Raw genomic sequence first — 13,690 nt, 5'->3', positions numbered from 1 at the left:
TAATCAAAGATGTACTTTAAAACAAGGAGATATAGCTTTTTTCTTTCATATTAATAAAGATTTAAAGGCTTGATAATATCCACTATTGGTAAGGTTATAAGCAAGTAGACATCTCAGCTTTTCTTGTGAAAATATAAATTATACAGTTTTTGGAGGGCAATTTGACACTGTGCAATAATATTTAAAATGTCCATAACTTTTTACCCAGCAATCTATTTCTACAAATGAATCCTAAAGAAATAACTGCACAAGTGTGCAGAGATTTATGCAAAAAATTTCATTTGCAGCAATACTTATACTAACTAAAAGTGAAAATTACCTAAGCATCTATCCACAGGGATTGGTTAAATGAATTGTGTTATATCCATACAATGAAATTCTGTGAAACTGTCCCAAAATAAGTTAATTATTTATGTAACTACATGGAAACATGCCTGTAATATAGTTATATTAAGAAAGTCAGTTTTATAAAATGTAGAGAATAACTCCATTTGTAAAGTATATATGTATAGGTATTAAAACATATATAGGTACATAGTAATGCATAGAAGTAGCATAAAAGTGTTAATGATCATTATATCTGAGGTATGGGATTTCTGGGGATTTGTATTTCCTTCTCTCTATGTATCAGTATCTTTTGGATTTATTAAAATAAAAAAATATCCATTGCTTTAGTTAAAAAAAGGGGGGTATATTCTCATTTGAAAAAATTAAATCATAAAACCATAAAAATAATCCATAAAAATTATTTTAAGGTCACATCCCTCTTCTGCATATATTTGCCACAAAGATTTATAGAATCTTAGTGCAGCTTGTTGTTGCATTGAGAAATTTGCTTTGTCGGTTCTCAGCAATCATTTTGGTGAGCATTTCTTTAAGGCCAGATATGGAGAGTCACAAAGATGACTAGGACATGATGTCTTACCCAACAGTGGCTCGTGAGTTCAGCCTACTGCCTATCTTTGGTCACCCTGGTTGAGACACATGCCGTCCTTTCACAGAGTAGACCAGAGTCAGGTGGCATTTCCCTGAACACACTGATTGCCTAGTGGCCCTTTTGGGTATGTATGTTCAGATGAGCCCTTAAATTCCCACTTCTGGTATCACCTCATTTTTTGGCTCCCCTGTCCTTTAAAAAAAAATTAAAATTTGCTTTAAAAACCCTGGAAAGTGACAGACTTATTCTTTTGGCCCATAGGAAAGTGGAAAATTTATCTGAGCAGCAGTTTCTTACAGGGATGGGCTAGCTTTTTGCTCCTGAGTAGATTGACAGAATTCTGGTTCTCGAACCCATGCTACCAACACCACTTGTGATTCCCTTGGGTTCAGAAACTCTCCTGGCTTCTTCCTTTATTGGATACTGTAAAGTTCCTCTGGCTTCCTGTGATAAGTAGAGTCTTTCATGCCAGTTTGCTGTGGTCTAGGATAGAGCCCTGACACCACTTGTTAAAACTCACAAATGTGTCAACTTAGACATGATTACACACGGGCTCTGTTCTTTTGGGTCTCCCTATAAGGAGAGAGTAGGGAGTAAGCCATTCACACAGATAACCAAGTGTGTGGTACAGAATGTGAAGAGCAAGCAGGGGACTCTGGAAGATTAGAGTAAGGAGAGTTACATTCCCTTAGAGGCATAGGATGCTTAAAGGAAAAGGTATCCTACAGGATATGTAAGATTTCAACAAATTGAAGTGATAGGGAAAATGTGAAGAAATGATGCCCTAGATGTTCCCTTCCTGTAGGGGCTAGATGGCCTCTGCGATGCAAGGTCTGCATCCTTGGGGTAATTGAAATCTATGTGTCACTAGAAGGTACCTGAAAACATGATTGTTCTGTTAAGCCTTCTTTGGGCAGACGAACAAGAAAGGGGGTATATGGAACCCGAGCAATACACATTACTGGGGTCTGAAAGATAGGTAGGTTTATGATGCCTCTTTGTCAATAATAAGAAAAGAGAAGGCCATAGGACTTTAAGGAACCTTCAACAGGAAGTCAGAAACAACAGAGTCCTTGCTTGAGAAATCTGAGATTATGATTGAATCTTTCCCACACATGCTTCAAATATTTTTTCTCAAACCATCACCTCTTCCTAGAATGCCCTTCACTGCCTCTATTTGCTTATTATATCTGCTCATTCTTCAATGTCCAGTCAAAGTGTATTTTTTTTTGTGATGTCTTCCTTGATTCCCCACAGAAGTGATGTGCTCATTCCATTAGCTCCTGCAGCTTCTTATACCTCTTTTAAGTATAACATTGATTATGCACTGCCTTGTGGTCTCTTGATGATTGTATATACTACATGTCTCCTAATAGAATGTAAGCTATGTAGTCCTATCACTTAGCAAGCACCATGCTGGAAACACATTAAGTATGTAATTTGTTGAGTAAGTGATAGGTGAATGAATATTCAGACAGATTTTTGTCTAGATCATTGGTTGCATTACTACCTGCTAAGGGGTGTTTCGGAAATTTATGGGGGTCACTTTTGGTTATCGTAATGATTGGCAGAATCACTGACGCTTTCTAGACATGAACCAGTTATACTAGATGTCCTGCAATATGTAGTACAGTCCTTCACAATGAATAATCCTCTGTCTCATGTGAGTTTTGAGTGATCCACCAGATATTCAGGTAAATGGAAGACATGTTCATAATCATTTGAGCCTAGACGCAAACTCCACTCTTTGTATAAAAACAAAGTTTATTTTTATACCATTTTTCTCTGTACTGAATTCTCCAGGGATGTAACCACTGTGTAAATTGAGAAAAAATTGTATTCTTTTTTGTTTGGAATTTTACCGAGTGTTGGTTCACCATTTTGGAAAAGCCCATCACTGACAGCTATGCTGCTTATAATAATTGAATTGCCAGTATAGTACTCCTGCACAGATTTGTATTCGTAGAGGTTTCATTCATGGGGCAACCATCTGAATGTTTTATGCATTTTGCGGTAAGCATGCCCAAGCATTCATTTACTAAAATATATGTTATTTTATTATAAATTGCTTTCTTTTTATTTCTCTTTTATATTACCAATAAGACACTTTATTATTTTAAAATTGTGCACAGGAAAGGTATATTGTCTTTGAATTTCATTTCAGGATAGTAAAAGGGGCATTAGGTCTGATAAGATTGAAAACTACTCATCTGAATTGTCAGGTTTTCTATCTATTAACCACGGAAAACTTGGACGCTTTGCTGCAGTTCTAGAAATGTTGTCTCAGTTCTCAGTGAAAATAACTTACACCAATGGCCTCAGTTAAAAGCTGACATTTCAACAGAGCTTGAGGGATATCTGGGGAATGGTTTGCAATATAATCATTGGAAGTCACATGGTAGGGTGAAATTTTCAGAAGTGTTCAGATGACCAAATCTTCTGATCCAAGGTCAACCCACCCTTTAAGCCCTGGGTACTCTCATTTTCAGATCCTCTCTCATGACTCCAGCAGCACTGGTAAGTTGATCATCTTTTAGGACAGTGGCTCTCACATTTAGCCTGCATCAGAATCAATGGAAAGCCTAATTATAATATAAATTATTGAACCCTGTTTTCAAAGTTGCTAATGCAGTATGTCTGAGGTGGAGCTTGAGTTTTTGCAGTTTTAACAAGTCCTCAGGTGATGCCGCTGCTGCTGTTCCCAAGCCCACACACTGAGAACCACTTGGGAGATGCTAGAAATTAATATATATTTATTTGCTCCTGCCTTGTTGCAGTGTGGACTTAAAGTAGGTAATTTTTTTTTTTTTTTTTTTTTTTTTTGCGGTACGCGGGCCTCTCACTGTTGTGGCCTCTCCCGTTGCGGAGCATAGGCTCCAGATGCACAGGCTCAGCGGCCATGGCTCACGGGCCCAGCGTCTCCGTGGCATGTGGGATCCTCCCGGGCCGGGGCACGAACCCGTGTCCCCTGCATCGGCAGGCGGACTCTCAACCACTGCGCCGCCAGGGAAGCCCGGTAATATATTTTTAAAGGAGAAAAAAATAAGAAAGACATGGAACCAGAAATGAGTCTAATGCAAAAATGCAAATTCAAGGATCTCATACAGTTGCTGAGGGGTGGGGGTGGGTACAAATATAGTGCTAAGTTTTTTGAAAGTCTATGCTGCCAGAAATGCTGCATGATTTTAAAACAGAAATCACCTAAAGCACCTGGGAAAGAACCACTACACTACTCAAGAGTTTCTGTTTGGGACAGAGTTTCCATGGCCAGCCTGGGGAGGGGGAGTCTGGTGCTCCATTGTAATGTATTCTAAGAAGATAAAACACATATAAGCTCGTGCACATACACATAGGCACACACACGTGGGATGGATTGAGTACCAGATCCACCACGTGCTTCACTTCAGGCAGTTGTGTCATAGCCATTTAATTTTAAGTAAATGAGTAATTAGAAGCTCTTACATAATTTTTGCTTGTCCCATCAATGTGGTTCATTTTTCACTTGCAGATACCTAACTAGAAAAAAAACAAAACAAAAAAACAACTGTGTGGTGAGTGGAGGAAGCTGCCAGTTTAAACCTTCTTCCCAGAGGGACAGGGCAGAATTCCATTTATTTATTGTCTATTATAAAAATCAGGTCTAATAGTCACAATGAATCCTTCACACACGACCAAGCTGTTCTTTGTTTCTGATTGTCTCCTACCGCGTTTATCTTAATACTCTTCCATGTGTATAATTTCCTGGAAAATTTAGTACTTAATATTCTGATGGTCTCCAGTACATGTTTTGTCTCCCCACTGAGACAGTAAGTGATTCAAGGGCAAAATCTATGCCTTACACCATTTCTTTATCTTCCAGTGCTGAGCCCACATGAGGTGCTAAATAGCTAGAGCAATAGTTCTTCATGTGGGGTAGAGGTAAGAGGACACATGGGAATCACATAGGGAAGTTTTAAACAATATACCACAGAAAGTACCTTAATTGTTAAGGTACTAGATTTAAAGATTTTTATTCAGATTATTTATATTTCCAATGATAATTTCAACCTACCTTTTCAAAATCTAGTACCTTAAATATGGGAACTTGGCATATGACAAAGTCAGCAGTACAAAACCAATAGGTAAGTGATGGTTCATTTTGTAGCAAACAATAGGAATACTGGTTCCCTTATTTGGAAGGGAAAAAAGCTGAACCCTTTAATTGAATCATATAAAATGTATCATTTAAGGTATTTAACTGAATATACTACTATATGGCAAGCGCTTTTTTAGATTTGGAGGAAAAAGAGAGCAGAAGAGACAGTGAGCTGCTGGTCTCCTGAAGCTTTCATCCTAGTGGGGTTCTGTGGACAATAAAACATACACATATACATATATATTTATATACAAACACGTATTCTATTTCAGTTTTCCCTAGTCAAAGTGCTATAAAGAAAACAAAAGCAGGCTAAGAGAATAGGGGGAGATGTTCTTTTAGATAGGGAAGGCCTATCTGAGAAGGTGACAATTGGGCTGAAGTTTTAGCAAAAGGAAGAAGTGTGGCATGAAACACCCTGAGAAAATCATTCTGGGTGGAGGAAACAAGTGACCACAAAGGTCCTCAGGCAGAAAGCAGCTTTCTTGGCTCTTTGAAGAACACCAGCAAGGCCAGTGGGCTGGAGCGGAATGAGTGAGTGGGAGTGTATTCAGAGAGTGGGGGAGGGGTGTATGTCTTTGTCCTTGATGGCTGAGAGTGGGAATTGGAGAGTGAGCTGGAAAAAGGTGAGGGACTAACAAAATCTGGGAGTGGAGACATAAGGTTTTCCCAAATGTGAGTGGCATATTTAACCCCTTATGGGTAGGCCACGGGACTCTACTCAGCAGATGTCAGTTCCCATGCCTCAGCCTCTAAGCTGAATGATGTGGCTAATGGCATTGGGCAGGATGTGGTGATTGCCACCAAGCATAAGGAGATCTTGGTGACTGTCTTTGGGCCGTTATGACAAAATACCACAGACTGGGTGGCTTATAAACAACAGAAATCTCTCACGATTCTGGAAGTAGAAATCCGAGAACAGGGTGCTAGCAGAGTTTTGTGAAAGCCTTTTTTGGGGTCACAGGCTTCTCATTATATCCTCACATGGGGGAAGGGGCTAGGGAGCTCTGTGGGATCTCTAATAAGAGTGCTAATCTCATTCATAAGGGCTCCACTCTTAGGACCTAATCACCTCCCAAAGGTCTCACCTACTATTACCATCACCTTAGGGGGTTAGGGTTTCAACATGAATTTGGGGGGGGACACAAACATTCAGGTAGGTCATAGCAGTGTTCAAAATAGAGAAGCAAGTGACAGGTCCTCACAGTGGGCACTATGTGAGCTGGATGTGCCTTGAGAAAACCCCTCTGGATGTAACAGAGGTTGCCTCACTTGTGAATCAGAGTGTTGCCCAGGATTCTCTCTGGATGGAAGGAGTATGGGTCATCTTCCCCTTAGTGAAAGTTCCACTGGGCAAGGGTATGGAAGGTTGGGCTTCATTTCTCCCTCACCCCTTTTATTCCTGCCTCTATCCTGTCTGGGGAGGGTTTCTTTCAGTACCATCAAATGTGAAAATTGGGCTTGGATTGGCATCCCATAGAAGCAAGATTTTAGTCTTGAAAGACCTAAGCCAATTAGAAGCTGTAGATCTACACCTAGCCTTCTAGGAATTGACTCATTCAATTGTAGAGGCTGGCAAGTCTGAAATTTGTGGGGCAGGTTGGTGGGCTGGAAATTCAGCTAAGAGTTGATGTTGCAAGTCTTGAGTCCTAATTCCACAGGATAGCAGGCTGGAAACTCAGGCAGGGTTTCTATGCTGCAGTCCTCTTTTTAAAAAAATTTTCTCTCTCTCACACACACACACATACACACACACCTATATTAATTTTTTCCAGCTTTACTGAGGTATAATTGACAAATTGTGACATTTAAAATGTACAGTGTGATGATTTGACATATGTATACATTGTGAAATATCACGATCAACTTAACACATCCATCACCTCAGTGGACACACCTTTTTTTTTTTCTTTCTCTGTGGTGAGAATACTTAGGATCTACTTTCTCAGTAAATTTTAAGTATGTGATGCAATCTATGTTGCAGTTTTGGGTAGAATTTCTTCTGTTTCAGGGAACCTCACTTTGTTCTTAAGGCCTTCTGTGCTTAGATGAGGCCCCCATGTTATAAAGGGTAGATTGGTGCTTCATTTACTCAAAGTCTACTGACTTATTTATTGATTTTACCAATTTAATTATTTACTTGTTATTTAGTTATTTACTTATTATTTACTCATTCATTGATTTAATGATTTTCTTACAGTGTATATCTAAAAAAATGTCTTTACAGAGACATCTAGACTGCTGTTTACCCAAACAACTGGGCACCATAGCCTAGCTAAGTTGACACATAAGGCTAAGCATCACGGGGTGCTCACTGAACTGCCTTGTATATTCAGATGAACCAGGTCTTCCTTGGGTATAGAGGTTATTCTTTGGATATGCAGTATATGAAAGTTCAGATCATTCTCTCTAGAGTCAGACTTCTGGGTTGGAATTATAACCTCCACCATGTACCAGTTCTCTAGACTTTGGATAATTAATCTACGTGTGCTTTATCTTCCTTAGCTATAAAATATGTATATAATATAACCCGTCTCATAAGGCTATTAGGAGAATTGAATGAATTAATGCAGATAAAGGGCCTAAAACAGTGTCATATGGAAGTGCTTAGTAAAAATTAGCTATAGTTATGAACATGATTATCATTATTAGATGGTTTGGGGGACAGGCACTGGGGGCCCAGGAAATTGGCACAGACAAGTCAGTGGAAGGAACTGCTATGAGCAAGGGTAGACCGCACTAACAGGGCCAGGGCTAAGGAGGGAAAGAGTCAGTAAAGGTTTGGAATGTGTTATAGCTAGTAGGTTTTAGGAGTACTTAAGTTTTAAGTAAGTTAAGTTTTAAGTTTTCTTTTTCAGTGTTGTAATTTATTGTGACATCTTCAAGCATTCAGGAAAGTTCGTTAAGTACTACAATCTATTGTCAGTCATGGTTTGCAGTTGCCTTGGGGACAAGCAGCAACCATGTGTTTATGTTCCCAGGGAACTGTATGGTAGGGAAACAAAACAGGGACTCTAATGATTTTATTTGAATATTAAAGGAAAGAATGACTCTGGAATTGGAATGTTGGGGACGCTTCAGTAATATACACACATGCTATTGCTTTTCATCTGGTATCTTGTGCGCCAGCCACGCTCACTGCTCACTGTCTGCCGTGCTGGCCTGTCCTTTTCTGTCTCTTGTGTATATGAAAACAATGCCTTTGGATATTTTGGGGGATATTTTTTACTTTGCTTAGAACATAGACAGGGATAATTAAAAAAGCAAATGGGGGAATTGTTAAAATCAGGTGTTTGGCATACTATCTTGCAGCTCTGGTCAGGCTAATGTTGGTAAAGAGAGGTGGTTCGTAAAAGTGGCCAGATGACCTTGGGCACATAGAGATGAGGCTCTGGAGCAAAGTAGGTAAAACTTTGATTGCTTCCCTTAATTGCCCACCTCATCCTGAACGTGTGGATTCCTGGCTCAACCTTAAGACTGGAAAAGGCCAATTTGAGATTGGTCAGACTTGAGCACCTTGCAAACAGCTATCACAAACCAAGTCACTGGTGCCCGGCAAGGAAATTAGCATTTATCGCATTTCAGTAAAAATGATGTGGCCCAGTTAAATTAGATTTTCTTTCATTTACAGTAGACTTAAAATCCTATTTAGCTATAATCCAGCCATTGTAAAATTGGTTACAAGGATCCTAATTTTCTGAGATACTGAAGCCTCCCTATTCTATCAGAGCATCTTGATTTTATCCATTTTCATCCATCGTTACATTTCTTATGGCTGAGAATGCCGGAGGCGACCTACCTTTCCAATCCGCTGCTGCATTCAGCAGTAACTGGATTGAGATTGGAAACATTTATTTTATTCAATGCCTTATCTGCTCTTTTCCACTATTTTAAACACTACTGAGGGTCAGACCGAAAATCCTTCTCTGATTCTAACTGTAATCAAGCGGGAAATGGTTTTATTTTATTTTAAACTAATATCAAGCCTAAGGAGACAGCATCATTTTATACAATGGGATTGAATGGCCCATTCTGCCATTGCTGAAAATTTACAGTTTGCATATCTTACCATGCTTATGTGGTGTTTCAACTTAAAATTCTCTGAGCCTTCTCTCTGCTTAAATTGATGTCTCTCTCATTTGGGAGCCAGCTCAGGCTTTGTCACCTTTAGGAACTTATCGTCGCAGGTGAACTCTCTCCTTCATGTGAATTCCTGCTGCTCTGAAGGCCTGTGTTACGTGTACAGTCTATTCGTCCACAGTACGGTCCTCAGCTGCTTCTGAGTCTTGCCTCGCCATCCAAATAGGGCACTTTGTGAAGGCTGGGACTTTGGCTCAAAGGACTTTGGCTCAAAGGGACTTTGGCTCTATTCGTCCACAGTATGGTCCTCAGCTGCTTCTGAGTCTTGCCTCCCCGTCCAAATAGGGCACTTTGTGAAGGCTGGGACTTTGGCTCAGAGGGCTCCATCTGCTTCATTTAGTTGACAGAGAACGCCTGCTGATGAATTGATTCCATAAAGAGGAAGCCTTGTCTGTGCAAGGGTAGGTACTTTTATGGATTCCTGACATGAGGACCCTTAGAATGTTAGTTAGATAATAGCATGAGGAACTTCTTTTCTCCTCTTTCCCTCCAGTTCCCTCTGGGCCTTAGTGCGTTCCGGGGAGATGTCAGTGAGCCCAGCAGCTCAAGGTACTGCGTGATCTGGCAGGTGGGGGTGAGGTAGAGTGGGGCTAGCTGTGCCTCGTAGTCCAAATGCTGAGCTTCATGGTCCATGCTGAGCTCACTGGTTTCCTAGGCACTGCAGCTTCCTTCCCTGGAGAGCAGGGATTGACTCTACCACGAACACTCACCATTCCTCCTCCCTGCTCTCCCTGCATGAGGGACACTCTGGCCTTCCCCTGGAGTCACCTGCAAAGAGATGGAAAGGATAGGATTAGAGCATTTGTAGGGAACTTGTGTTGCTTTGATTCAGAGCAGGAGACAGTATTTGTGATCCTGACCTTGGTGCTCAGTATTCTCAGGTGAGCTGGAGAACTGGTGTGCATGCAGCCATGATGTCACCACCAGCTGCACATCAGTGAGGCAAGGCTGTCTGACGCTTTGAGTCCTGTTTTGTTGGAGGTGCTGGGGTTTGGGGTACAGAGGCTTGTCCAATATGGCCCCTGCCTTTGAGTTGCTGAACCCTTCACCTGGGAGGACTAAATCTGAGCCCAGTGCCAGGCTACATATCTTCTGAGCCCCAAAATGCAAAGAAGAGGAGGAGATCTCTGAGGCATGTAGTAGAGTAGGGAGACATGTAGGAGCATCAGAGAAAGTGGAACTTTATGTATTTATTATTCAGTAAACCTAGTGAACTCTCATCAGCCAGAATATACAAAACTGAAAACATTCTTTCCTTGAGGGGGAGGAAACCAGGGGGAGTAACAATATGGTGTGACATGAGCTGTGCTGTGGAGAGTGTGGGAGCTGCATGCACCCCAGGCAGGACACTTCACCAGCCGAGGCTTCCTGGAGCTGAAGAAACAGAAGGCATGAAAAAGACCGCCAAAATGCCTTTTTTTTCAAACTTATTAAGAATATCAGCCAGAGTGCCGACAGAAAGAGCTGTTCACTGTTCCAGAAAGTTTGGGTCAAGTGTTTTCATCTCTTTTATTTTGTTTTCCAAAGTCAAATAACCTATTATGAGGACTTGGTGAAGAAGGAAACTTCTGGGGCTCTCTCTGGCCTAAATCCCATTTTATCACAGAAAATACACTGAAGGAGGAGTTGCACAGGAGCCTAGGCTGCCCCCAATATCTTCTTCAATTACATGGATGCTGGCAGCTGTGGTTGAAGCCCTTTACCAAAGAGAAGGTCTCCTAGCTGCGCCCATAGCTCCCTTCCTTCCTCTTACACGTGTCGGTCCTTCTACATGGTACACAGAATACGGAATGAGCTCAGAGGAGGGAGCCATTCTCTGGATACAGGCCTGACCTGGCCTGGGATCTGGCTCACCTTTTTGTTCTCCTTGTCTACTGAGGACCTTCTGGGTCCTTCTCAGGAAGACTTGTCCTCTCACTTTCATCAACAACCAGCTCCATTCTCCAGCATTGGCTAAAAACATGGTATCAGCAGGATTAACATCGGAGGGCAGAGATAGTGGTTTCATGATAGCTTTATTGCTCCAGGTACCCTTGGAGGTTGTCTACCAAAGGAACACAGGGATTCCAAATGTAATGGATGTGGGGCCTCCCTCTGAGTAATCCAACAGGACTGGAAAGGAGGCCCTTGGAGAGGATCAGGGCTCTATCTGGTCTAGCCATTCAAACCCCTGTCTCTTCTAAGTCCCCTATTCTTACAGGAGTTGGCTCCCTGAGCTCTGAGGGGCAGGGACAACTTGGCTGGGGAGCTCTGTCTGGTGTAACTGAGAAAAGTGGCAGTGTATTTCTCCCTCAGTGGCAGTGTGACTGAGGCAACTCCTGCTGCATTACTCACGTGGGCCAGAGGCACTCTTACAAATCAGTCAGCAGAGGGTGGGCAGTCTTCTTCCTCCTAGAACAGACTGCCATAGAACAGCCTGGTGGGAAGGAGTCTGGGGAAGCCACACTGAGCCACTAAGGATAGGAAACTTAGAGTCAGACCCAAGAGAGCATTTCTCCCCTTCTGCTCTAGGCTTTCCTCTCTAGACTTCTTGCCACTGAGCTTTGCTGTAGCTCAGAGATGCTGTTCTGAAGATAGACCATCAGAGATAAGGTAGGATTTGAAGTCATAGGCGAAAGACTCCTGTGTGTTCTCCTAGGGACACAGAGTTCTGCACAAAGCTCTTACCCAATTCACTGTTAGCCCTCTTTCAGTTTCATGGTGGTAACTTACAGATGGTAGAACTGAGACCCTAGAATTAGAAATAATCCCTTGGATGTTGTTTAACAGAAGAACTAGGGTCCAGCCACATGGCCTCTGTCTCATTTATCTTTATGCTTCTGCCATGTCAGGCCTTATGTTGTGTAGCCTTGAGAGAATTATCTTACGTTTTTGAACCTCATCTGTAAAGAGGGGTTATTAATACCCATCCCGCAGGGTCTTCAGAAGAGTATATCAAAATAAAAGCTTGAACATAGTGCCTGGCATGTAGTAAGCTCCTCCGAAAATGGCAGTTATTAATATAAGGCTTTGATCGTGAAGACTGGGTGACCACAGCTGCTCCTGAGGGCCAGGACACCACAACCTCTGAGGATAGTGATGGTGGTTGACAAGGAGGTATGGCCCCATGATATTTGACCCTATTACTCTGTTCTCTCTGGTTTCCAGACTTGCTACAGAGATGATTCACCTTTGTCCAGTGCCAAGGCTGCCTGGGATTCTGGTTTGCATTCTACTGGGACCTGGAACAAAGTCAGGGAGACACAATGAAGGATGTTTCCCTTTGTGTCTGCAGCTGCTTCCTGGTTACAATGGGCAATCATTGTGCTAGGCCACAATGGAAGGGAAGTGTAACTGATTGGCCAGTTGATTCTTTCTCATGTCTTGGACCCTGGAGGCCCTGCTGTGTCAGGGGCGTCTGAGGTTTCGGGAAGTTGTCACAAACAGTAAATTAGTTATTACTGACTTGCAGATGGAGTATTGATCTTAACTCTTTTCTCCTCCCCTATAATGACTTCTGTGTACCTCCCATTAGAGTAGGAATATGTGCCCCATTGACGTTAAGCATGGCTTTAATCAGTGGAACTAGTATATATGATATATATAGCAGAGGCTATGGATGTGCTTGGGTTGTTTGGCTTGGCCTCTTGTATTTCTGATATCTGCCGTGGAATAACATGTTCTGGATAGCTCTGGTTCACAGAGAATGATGAACTACATGGAACATACCTGAACTCTATCCTTAGTCCACATCCAAGCCTAGCAGAGCCCAGGTGAGATCAGTTGAATCCCACCCTACCCGCAAACCAGTAAAGGAGAAAAATTAATGTTTGTTGTTATAGGCCAATGAGATTTGAAGATTGTCATGCAGCATTGTTTTGAAACAATAGCTGATTAATGCACTGACACATGGATTCTTCAGTAAAGAAATGATCAGCAGGAGAATCTGATCGCCACAGAATGGTTGTTTTAAGTCCCTTGGAGAAAGACTCAGACTTTTCTGAACTAGAATGCTCAATTATCTTTTCTCCTGGAAGAGACTGTAGAGAGCACAGGTTGAGCATGGTTTGTCCCCTTTCTGCTCCCAATCCTTTACTTGGTGCCCTCTTCAGAGTAGAGAGTTGATAAATACATGTTAGATCTTATTGGAATTAATTGAAGCATAGCCAGGCTAGGCTAGGAGGGCTTATTTCTGAAAACAAGGCTTTCTGGAGGAGCATCCAAGATGCAAATCAGAGAAAAGGCCATGAGAAGTACAGACCTAGGCCATCCAGGGCAAGGCCAACTCCAACAGAAATTTTAGAAATGCCCTGAGGCTTTGAAAAATGTTGGTAACTTTTGTTCTCTGAAGGTTGCTAGAGAATACACTTAGAAATGCATTGTGTTCTGTCTCAGTCAGTCCCAACTGCTATAGTAGAATATCATAAATAGGGTAGCTTAAACAACAGGAATTATTTTCTCACAGTTCTGGAGCCTGGAAAATCTGAGATCAGGGCGCC

The sequence above is a fragment of the Delphinus delphis genome, chromosome 12 (genome assembly GCF_949987515.2).
Source record: "Delphinus delphis chromosome 12, mDelDel1.2, whole genome shotgun sequence".
NCBI lineage: Eukaryota > Metazoa > Chordata > Mammalia > Artiodactyla > Delphinidae > Delphinus > Delphinus delphis.
Note: the sequence above shows the minus strand (reverse complement) of the source record.